Consider the following 11,180-nt stretch of genomic DNA (forward strand, 5'->3'; position numbering starts at 1 on the left):
GTTGGTAGATGTCCTAGAACTTCTCAACAGATCATAGATCTACCCAGTGTAACGCACTGAAGCTACCTGAAGATGTTCCAACTTCATAGTTATTGATATAAGCAACCATTGTTCAGGTTGACCTTCATCTCTGAACTTCATAGAATTGGTAGATGTGCTAGAACTTCTCAACAGACCATAGATCTACTCTCTGAAGCTACCTGAAGATGTTTAAACTTCACAGCTATTGATATAAGCAACTATTGATCAGGTTGACCTTCAACTCTGAACTCCGTAGAGTTGGTAGATGTCCTATAGCTATTCAACAGGCCGTAGATCTACCTAGCTCACTGAAGTTACCTGAAGATGTTCCAACTTCACAGTTATTGATATAAGCAACCATTGATCAGGTTGACCTTCATTTCTATATAAAGTTGGTAGATGTCCCAGAACTTCTCAACAGATCATAGATCTACTCACTGAAGCTACCTGAAGATGTTCCAACTTCACAGTTATTGATATAAGCAACCAATGATCAGGTTGACCTTCATCTGTGAACTCCATAGCGTTGGTAGATGTCCTAGAAATTCTCAAAAGACCATAGATCTACTCAGTGTAACTCACTGAAGCTACCTGAAGATGTTCCAACTTCACAGTTTTTGATATAAGCAACCATTGAACAGGTTGACCTTCATCGCTGAACTCCATAGAGTTGGTAGATGTCCTAGAACTTCTCAACAGACCATAGATCTACTCAGTGTAACTCGCTGAAGCTACCTGAAGATGTTCCAACTTCACAGTTATTGATATAAGCAACCATTGATCAGGTTGACCTTAATTTCTGAACTATATAAAGTTGGTAGATGTCCTAGAACTTCTCAACAGACCATAGATCTACTCACTGAAGCTACCTGAAGATGTTCCAACTTCACAGTTATTGATCAGGTTGACCTCCATCTCTGAACTCCATAGAGTTGGTCGATGTCCTAGAACTTCTCAACAGACCATAGATCTACTCAGTGTAACTCACTGAAGCTACCTGAAGATATTCCAACTCCACAGTTATTGATATAAGCAACTATTGATCAGGTTGACCTTCAACTCTGAACTCCGTAGAGTTGGTAGATGTCCTATAGCTATTCAACAGGCCGTAGATCTACCCAGTGTAACTCACTGAAGCTACCTGAAGATGTTTCAACTTCACAGTTTTTGATATAAGCAACCATTGATCAGGTTGACCTTCATCTGTGAACTCCATAGAGTTGGTAGATGTCCTAGAACTTCTCAACAGACCATAGATCTACCCACTGTAATTTACTGTAGCTACCTGTAAATTTTCCAACTTCATAGTCATTGATCAAAGCAACTATTGATCAGGTTGACCTTCATCTCTGAACTCGATAGAGTTGGTAGATGTTCTATAGCTATTCAACAGGCCATAGATCTACCCAGTGTAACTCACTGAAGCTACCTGAAGATGTTCCAACTTCACAGTTTTTGATATAAGCAACCATTGAACAGGTTGACCTTCATCGCTGAACTCCATAGAATTGGTAGATGTCCTAGAACTTCTCAACAGACCATAGATCTACTCAGTGTAACTCACTGAAGCTACCTGAAGATGTTCCAACTTCACAGTTATTGATATAAGCAACCAATGATCAGGTTGACCTTCATCTGTGAACTCCATAGAGTTGGTAGATGTCCTAGAACTTCTCAACAGACCATAGATCTACTCAGTGTAACTCACTGAAGCTACCTGAAGATGTTCCAACTTCACAGTTATTGATATAAGCAACCATTGATCAGGTTGACCTTCATTTCTGAACTATATAAAGTTGGTAGATGTCCTAGAACTTCTTAACAGACCATAGATCTACTCACTGAAGCTACCTGAAGATGTTCCAACTTCACAGTTATTGATCAGGTTGACCTCCATCTCTGAACTCCATAGAGTTGGTCGATGTCCTAGAACTTCTCAACAGACCATAGATCTACTCAGTGTAACTCACTGAAGCTGCCTGAAGATATTCCAACTCCACAGTTATTGATATAAGCAACTATTGATCAGGTTGACCTTCATCTGTGAACTCCATAGAGTTGGTAGATGTCCTAGAACTTCTCAACAGACCATAGATCTACCCACTGTAATTTACTGTAGCTACCTGTAGATTTTTCAACTTCATAGTCATTGATCAAAGCAACTATTGATCAGGTTGACCTTCATCTCTGAACTCCATAGAGTTGGTAGATGTTCTATAGCTATTCAAAGGCCATAGATCTACCCAGTGTAACTCACTGAAGCTACCTGAAGATGTTCCAACTTCACAGTTTTTGATATAAGCAACCATTGAACAGGTTGACCTTCATCGCTGAACTCCATAGAGTTGGTAGATGTCCTAGAACTTCTCAACAGATCATAGATCTACCCAGTGTAACTCAATGAAGCTACCTGAAGATGTGCCAACTTCATAGTCATTCATATAAGCAACTATTGATCAGGTTGACCTTCATCTCTGAACTCCATAGAGTTGGTAGATGCCCTAGAACTTCTCAACAGATCATAGATCTACCCAGTGTAACTCACTGAAACTACCTGAAGATGTTCCAACTTCATAGTTATTGATATAAGCAACTATTGATCAGGTTGACCTTCAACTCTGAACTCCGTAGAGTTGGTAGATATCCTAGAGCTATTCAACAGACCATAGATCTACCCAGTGTAACTCACTGAAGTTACCTGAAGATGTTCCAACTTCATAGTCATTGATACAAGCAACCATTGATCAGGTTGACCTTCATCTCTGAACTCCATAGAGTTGGTAGATGTCCTAGAACTTCTCAACAGACCGAAGATCAACCACCAACTAACTGTAGCTTCAGAAAAAACCTACCTGAAATTTTTAAAATCATTAAAAAATATAATGATTTAAAAAGTCTTTGAAAAATATAAAGAAAATATTCTGGCACCACTGCAAACGAACTGTCAGCACGCGAGCTTGAGACAAAATGAGAGAGTAGAAATCTGCGCGAATTTGTTTATGTTTCAGATATTTTTTGGGAAAAAGATAACCACTCAATTATTTTACAACTAAAGTATGGCTTTATATGTATCAAATTGCAGGTAATTGTCTCGACTACAAACTGTCGAGCTTAGATTTTCCATAAAGGCTTTCATTTCTTTAAAAAGTTGGGAGGAAAATAAGGCATTTTTCAACGTGTTTTAGTACCTTTTACTAAAAAGATAACCACTCAGGCTAGACTTAACCAATCAAGCTCATATTTAACCAGTAGGTGCGTAAGAATGTTGGCTACAAAATGTCGGGTCGGTTTGTTGAGAAAATGTATCGTTTTCGAGATATTTCAATTCTACTGAAAAAACTCCCAGCTGGTTCTCTTAGCCCTTAAAGAAAACTTTTGGAGGATTAGTGTTTTCACGGCCGCTAAAAAGTTACACCGACATTGTACTAGTGCCTTCTTGCGACACTTTCCTTACTCCTCCTCGCGCACCCGTACCCGCAGCTATAGTCTTTTTCACTTGTTATTGTTACCTACCACGTGCTCACCATTTGGTTGATAAAGTTACCCTCCAAGTGACCACCCTCCGGATTTGATCTTTGCTGCCGATCAAATAACATTTTATTGGCAACTTATCGAGAATGCCGAAATCCAGCAACTGTGACGCCGAAGTTTGCCTGGGCAAAGCAGCAAATCGCTCCCCCCGAGTTCGCTGTGAAATCTGTTCAACCAGCGTGCACCTCAAGTGCGCAAACTTGGACAACACCGTCGTCAAACCTTTGCGGGATTCCGCCGGCCTCTGCTGATTGTGTCCTAATTGCCGCGATCCAGAAAAACGAAAGTCGACTTCCAACAGCAACACCATTGATCACATCTTGCAACGTTCAACTTCAACGCTCAAACTAGTCGGTGTCCTCATGGACACAGTACAGATTTTGAGCCGGCTCATCAGGACCATGTGTTCACGGCCCGTCTGCAGTGCTGGTCGTCCATCTGCCCTGGATGCTGAGTTCCCAGGAAACCACGATCCTCTGAACTTCACCGAAATCTTTGAATCCATCATGAATGGTGACAAACGGCCACGATCAAGCAGTCTCTCCAGACCATCTTTACCTCAGCCAGACAAAATAATGAGAGTTGACGTTCCGGTTGACCAAACGCTCGATTCAAATAATTCAGTCCCTACCGTTTCAGTCGCTGAGGAAAGACCTGATGCTGAGCAGCTCTGCGCCGATCTATTGCTCCGAGCTGCTTCGGAAGCTGCTCTGGAAGCGGCTGCCTTGGCTGTTGAACGCGCAGCTGCCACTCGTACCACCAACAGCTCCATCGTTCAAGCCGTCCAGCTTGACGGGACCACTCCACCGATTGCCCCTCGGAATGCAGTCGCCACCTCCGGCGCCGCCGCTCACTCGACCACCGCATTATTGCCTCCAACTGATCCTGGGGTACAACTAAGGTTTTGCCGCATTCTCGCAGGTCTCGCAGCAGCTGCTAATCACGCCTCAGGCCCCGCCTCAATCGCAAACCATGCCCTCGTCCCAGCCTCTGGTTGTGCCACCGCAGTCCATGCTTCCCTCGCAGCCTCTGGTCTCAGCGCAGCCGCCACCGCAAACCATGCCCTTGCTCCAGCCTCTGGTTTTGCCGCCGCCGCAAATACAGGCCCCGCCTCCGCCTCTGATTACGCAGCCGCTGCAGACTGCGCCTCAGGCTTTAACCCACGCCGCACCAACATCTTCCTCATCATCTACCGCTACCAACCGCATTGTTCCCGACGCACGATTTTCTGTGGAAAGCTACCAGCAATCAAAAGCTCTTGAAGTTAACTTCATTCCATTCAAAACTAGTTTTATTGTTAGCGAAGGGAATAGGATTAATGTTTATGGACCCAGTCTTACGCAGTGTCAACAGCTGTTAGACTCAAACATCTCGGAACCCAATTGCCAGATTCACGAACATAACTGTACACCTCACACTACACAAGCTACAAATTATTGTGAAACCACCAACACCATCAGCAACCTACAACATCCTTCACTTTTGGTAGCCCCTCCAGAACAGTCCACCTCTGACGATTCGGCTGAGCTTACACAGCAAAAAATAATGTAAAAATGGAAGGTTGAAAATAGAATGTTGAAAAAAAGAATGATGAATTTTACCTCTATAATTGTTGAATAACGAATTTTTTGTTTGTCAAACAGGTTTTACACAAAAAATGTGTAATATTACAAAATTTTTGATGAATATTCAACATTATTTTTGCTACTTGTATACTTGAGTAATATTCATCAAATTTAGGTACATTATTCAACCATCTTTTGACCCAGGGACTTTGACAACTGTCAAACGCAAAGTTTTGAAAAGTGGTTGGCAGAAGCCTGTCGGATCGTGATTCAATCGTCGCGTGTCCAGGAGTTTTGGTCGCTCGTGCGTCAAACAATCGTCGCCGATTCCGCGCCGCCGTCGTCATTTATTTTGGTGAGTTTGTGTTGGTGCTTCTTCCGGATAGGTCTGGAGGAAGGTGCCAGTGTGTCCGGGTGTTTACGTCCAGGAATTGCCGCAGATTCCGTGCCGCCGTCGTCGTTTGTTTTGGTGAGTTTGTGTTGGTGCTTCTACCGGTTCGGTTTGGGAGAAGTTGCCAGTGTGTCCGAGTGTTTACGTCCAGGAATCGTCGCAGATCGGTTTGGAGGAAGGAGCCAGTGTGTCCGGGTGTTTACGTCCAGGAATTGTCGCAGATTCCGTGCCGCCGTCGTCGTTTGTTTTGGTGAGTTTGTGTTGGTGCTTCTTCCGGTTCGGTTTGAGAGAAGTTGCCAGTGTGTCCGAGTGTTTACGTCCAGGAATCGTAGCAGATTCCGCGAAGCCGTTGTCATTTATTTTGGTGAGTTTGTGTTGGTGCTTCTTCCGGATAGGTCTGGAGGAAGGTGCCAGTGTGTCCGGGTGTTTACGTCCAGGAATCGTCGCAGATTCCGTGCCGCCGTCGTCGTTTGTTTTGGTGAGTTTTGTTAGTGCTTCTTCCGGACTGGTTTGGAAGAAGAGTCCGGGTGTTTTGGCCACTTGCGCATCCAAGAATTCTTAAAAGTGGTGCTTTTTCGGGTAAGTTTGGAGGAAGTTGCCTATCGAGTTTTGAAGTTTGAACAGTTCACGAAGAATCTGATGTACGATCCATTTATTTCAGGATTCAATCGTCGTAGTCGGGATGACTTGTTTATCGTACTTATTCAACCAAAATAAACAACAAACGTTAAATTTGAAGTAAATTACCTCATGTTCATTTTGTAAGTAAAAACAGGACTAATAAATTCCTAAAATATTGTTTTTAATTATTTTTCTGAGTGTTATCAAATTGGCTTGGTGAGAAGCATTCTTTGATGGCCCCTCTCGCGTAATTCGCGTCACTTTTTCGTTACTGGATTGACACCGCAACAGTTAAGAGTTCTAATGACAATTTTAAATATCATTAAACATAATTATCAACTCATCTTTACAGCTTCTCAGGACAAACGACTCTTGGAAAATGCCAAAGCCAACGTGAAAAAAGCAGCCGCCATAACTGTGCAAAATTTGTTTTTCGGATCTAATAACCATTAGTCGACGTCTATTTCCACTTTTAGATAAGTTTTGTTTTCTTAAGAATATGACACTTTGTAAAAATCGTTTTTTTGCAGGTGGATATTTCATGTGGGATAATATCTCAAGGATTTCAACTGGTGAAACTTCGTCTGGGAAGGTAGCTACTGCTTGCAGCATTTTTTGGGTAAGTACACAGCAAAATCCGATGGTAAAATTGCATGCACATCACCATTATGGAAAAAGTAATTTAACATTACACTTTGCATGTACAATTTTGGAAACACATAAAAGGTGCCACCGATGGGATTCAAACCCAACATTAACAGTATGGACTGGCGCCTTAGCCCGATCGCAATCAGACAGATGAAGAATTAAAAGGATAAAGGAATCTATGAGCTTAACATATCGGTCAAGTAGATTTCCCATAATGATGAGCTACATATGTCAGGGTGTAATATTACATAAAATTTCATAAAATAATGCAAAATATATTTTACAACCAGGCTTTTTACACGCAGTCAGATTAATACTTTTTTTTCCTGTTTAAATTGCATGGTATCTTGTTTTCATTATTTCATTGAATTATCCTCCTTTTGTACTGACGATGAATAACGTCTTACTCGAAGGTGCTGGGGTACCATTTCGCAGAAAACAGTGCTTCAAATTTCAATCGCTAATATTTCGGTCCAGACGAATCTAAAATGCACGTATTATGCATTATTTTCAAAATTTGTCACAATTTTCTATCAAACTTCCTACAATCGCACAAATTTATGTCCAACATTGTTCCCTTCTCTTTGCTTTAACTGTTAAAACAATTCAGTTGGAATGCGTACAATTTTAAAGCCAAGTTGGCTTTAAGCAATCAAATAATTTAATATCTAATTATATCAGTGCTTTTACGTTTTGTATATTATAAAAGAAATGGCTCAATCCTAAGTCTCTGGCTTAAATAATTTTCCAATTTCTGCTTCTCCAAATTTGTCGACTGCAAATCGTTAAAAAGGTTTGATTCCGCCTACGAAGGCTCTGAATTAGCAGCTCTGCTGAAATTATTTTTAATCTTGTGCAATGTTTTAAAACAAATAATAAATTGAATAATTATGGATTTTTTTTGAAAAGGTCCTATAAACCAAATTTTCATTTTTTGCTTTTTGGGTTTTTGGGACACAAGGCGGTTCTAAAAACACCCAAAAAGAAAAAAATGCAAATTTTGTTTATAGGACCTTTTCAAAAAAAAAAATCTAGGATTATTGAATTCCAACGATATAAATTAAGGTAAAACGGGAAAGCAGCGCCATATTGATACCACGACTAGCATTTTGGAAGCTCCTTTAAAGAAAACACCGTAACTTAAACATGTTCTGTCTGTTGCAGACGCTAAATAGGTCGATAGCGAGCAACCTGTCGAGTTCAGACATTTATTTAAGTTGAACAAAAGTTGTCCAAGAACTGGCGTTCCGTCTAACCTTAAAGTAATATTTGCTAAAAAACCAACCCGGGTCCTTAGAGCGATCAAGCAGTTGGCCGCTAACTGATTGCCACCCACAAAGTGCCCTGAAAGTCATGAAAAAAATATTCGCTTGAATTAAATGTTTTATTTACGTTCTCTGAAATTGATGACAGCTCAATATTTTTTCTTTCCACTTTCTCAGCCACAAATTACACATTTTTTAATGCAATAATACACATTCTTTCGTAAAATTCAACATTTTTGCGGTAAATTTCATCATTTTTTTAGGTAAATTTCATCATTATTTGAGGTAAATTTCATCATTTTCTGATGAAAATTCATCATTTTCTAAGGTAAAATTTATCATTTTTTTGCCACAATATCTGTCACCATTTCCTGATGAATATTACCATCATTTTTTTCTGTGTAAAGTGGTTTTACGTCTCCCGGTTCCTTCCTAGCGAGACTTGTGATAATCTGATACGCTACATACAAAACAAAACGAACTGCGATTCCACCCGCATCATTTGTCAAAAGTTAGTTCGCAAAAATCGTAACTCAGCCAGGCCCCTTACGTTTTTCTCGTTCAAACTAAGCGTTCCGGAATCAATTGAGAGTTTGATTGTCGCTACAGACTTTTGGCCAGAAGGTGTTACAATCAAGCCTTTTTTAGTGAAGCGACAAGCTCCCGAGCTCATTGGTCCTTCCTCACACAACCCGCAACCACTGAACAACCTCGTTTCGCCACGCAGTTCACGAACAACGACTCCTCGTCGCCGGCCCGCTCCGAAAATGATTCCTAATCAGCCTCAGCACACAGCACGTCTCTACCGCTACCGTTTTATCATCCCAGTCAGTTGGCGATGCCCCATATGAACCAGTATCTTCCGCTGTACGGTCAGATGCCAGAAGCTGTCCACCACAGGCAGCAATGGTCAACAATGGTTTAAGGTCTGCCATTTCACCCGCTCCACCACCAACCGACCCTCGTACGACTAACCAAGCTGCGCTGCATCGTGAAGAAGCGACAAATCTTCTGCTCTACTATCAAAATATAGGGGGTATGTTTGTGTGTGTTGTTCATATTCCACCAAAATTTGACAACAATGCGACTCTCTTTGAGCAGCACAGACGATCTTTGACGTGGATTTTATCCAAGACGAAAGTCAATGACAGCATAATGATCGTCGGCGATTTCAACTTTCCGGGTATCCGTTGGACACGCACCCCGACGAACAAATTGCTACCAAATCTTGCTCTCACCCCCTCGAACAAGCTTAAACATGATCTCCTGGACGAATATTCGACTGCGAACCTGAGCCAGTTAAACGACCTCTGCAACAGCTCCAACAACGTGCTCGACCTCTGCTTTGCCAGCTCGAAAGTACCTGTCAACTGTGTCCTCCTCCCAGCACCTTCACCTCTCGTGAAAGACGTTCGTCACCACTTGCGCTTCCTGGTATCTATCTCGTGTACAGTGTTCACCTTTAGTGACACAAGACTACCGCAATGGTAACTACGAAGGTATGAACGAATTCTTGGCAACCGTTAACTGGACTCGACTGATGGCCAATCTCGACGCCAACGAAGCTGCTGTTACTTGGACGGAAATTTTGACGCAAGCTATCAACGTCTTTATCCGAAGAAACAGCGGCAACCTCCTCAACATCCACCATGGTCTACTCACCACCTAAAGAAGCTGAAGACCGTGAAACGTGCCGCACTCAAGAAATATGCCAAGCATCCGACAGATCGTTGGAAAAACCACTACAGAGCTAAGAACCGGAAGTACAGTTTGTTAAACAACCAACTTTTTCGCCGCCACCTGAACCGCATCCAGAGCCGCTTGAAACGTGAACCCAAAATTTTGGAACCACGTCAACGAGCAGCGGAAAGAAACTGGCCTCCCAACCTCGATGGTACTCGACGGTGATGAGGCTACAACCACCGAGAGTATTTGTGACCTTTTCCGGCGCCAGTTCTGCAGTGTCTTCAATAACGAAACTGTAGCAGACTCGCAAGTTGCTAGGGCTGCTAGTAACGTTCCACTGAGACCTCCCATCGGACCTCATCCGGTGATAAGCTCCGAGTCCGTTCGCCGTGCCTGCGCCCGCCTGAAGAGTTCCAACAGCTGTGGACCGGATGGCATCCCCGCGGTTGTGCTCAAAAAGTGTTGCGATGCACCCGCTGGCTCAACTCTTCAACACCTCGCTTTCCACCGGAGTTTTCCCATGTTTCTGGAAGAAGTTGTTTTTGTTCTCTGTTCACAAAAACGGGCCTAAACGTGACGTCCGGAACTACCGCGGAATCGCTGCCCTCTACGCTGTAAGAAAGCTCTTCGAAGTCATTGTGCTAGACTTCATCAAGTTCAACTGTTGTGTTTATATCGCCCAGGAACAGCATGGCTTTCTGGCGAAACGTTCTACCAGTTCCAATCTGGTCACCTGGGTTTCACCTGGGTTTCAGCGGTTCTCTGCTCGAATGGCTTCGCCCCTACCTCACCGGACGAGAAATGAGCGTGAAAGTGGGCGACGTAATTTCTGCCATATTTGCTGTTTTTCAGGCGTCCCACAAGGCAGCCACCTGATTTTTCTCCTCTATACGAACGACGTGCACCCTCTGCTTAAATGTCACAAGCTGTCTTACGCGGACGACGTAAAGCTTTTCACTGTTATCGATGAGACCAGAGACTGCCAGTTTCTTCAAGAGCAGCTCAACTGGTTTGCCAACTGGTGCTCCGATAACAGAATGGTTCTTAATGCAACTAAGTGTTCAGTAATCACTTTCACCCGCAAACGCAACAAAATTTCCTTTGACTATAGAGCAGTTCTCTACGGAATCGGTCTTTTTTCTTTAATTTAATTTTTTGTATTTTTTAATCCGGCTGAAACTTTTTTGGTGCCTTCGGTATGCCCAAAGAAGCCATTTTGCATCATTAGTTTGTCCATATAATTTTCCATACAAATTTGGCAGCTGAGGCAAACATGGGCACTAATTTTAAAAAATGAAAAACTGAGACTATTTTCAAAATAGTTACATAAAAATGGTTATAACTTGAAAACGGTGCACTTTATCAAAAATTCACTAAAGTACTTTTTGATTGCAAATTCTATTTTACATCGAAAAATGAAGTTGAAAATTTTTTGTGACCGATATTTCAATT

The sequence above is a fragment of the Culex quinquefasciatus genome, chromosome 3 (genome assembly GCF_015732765.1).
Source record: "Culex quinquefasciatus strain JHB chromosome 3, VPISU_Cqui_1.0_pri_paternal, whole genome shotgun sequence".
Lineage (NCBI taxonomy): Eukaryota > Metazoa > Arthropoda > Insecta > Diptera > Culicidae > Culex > Culex quinquefasciatus.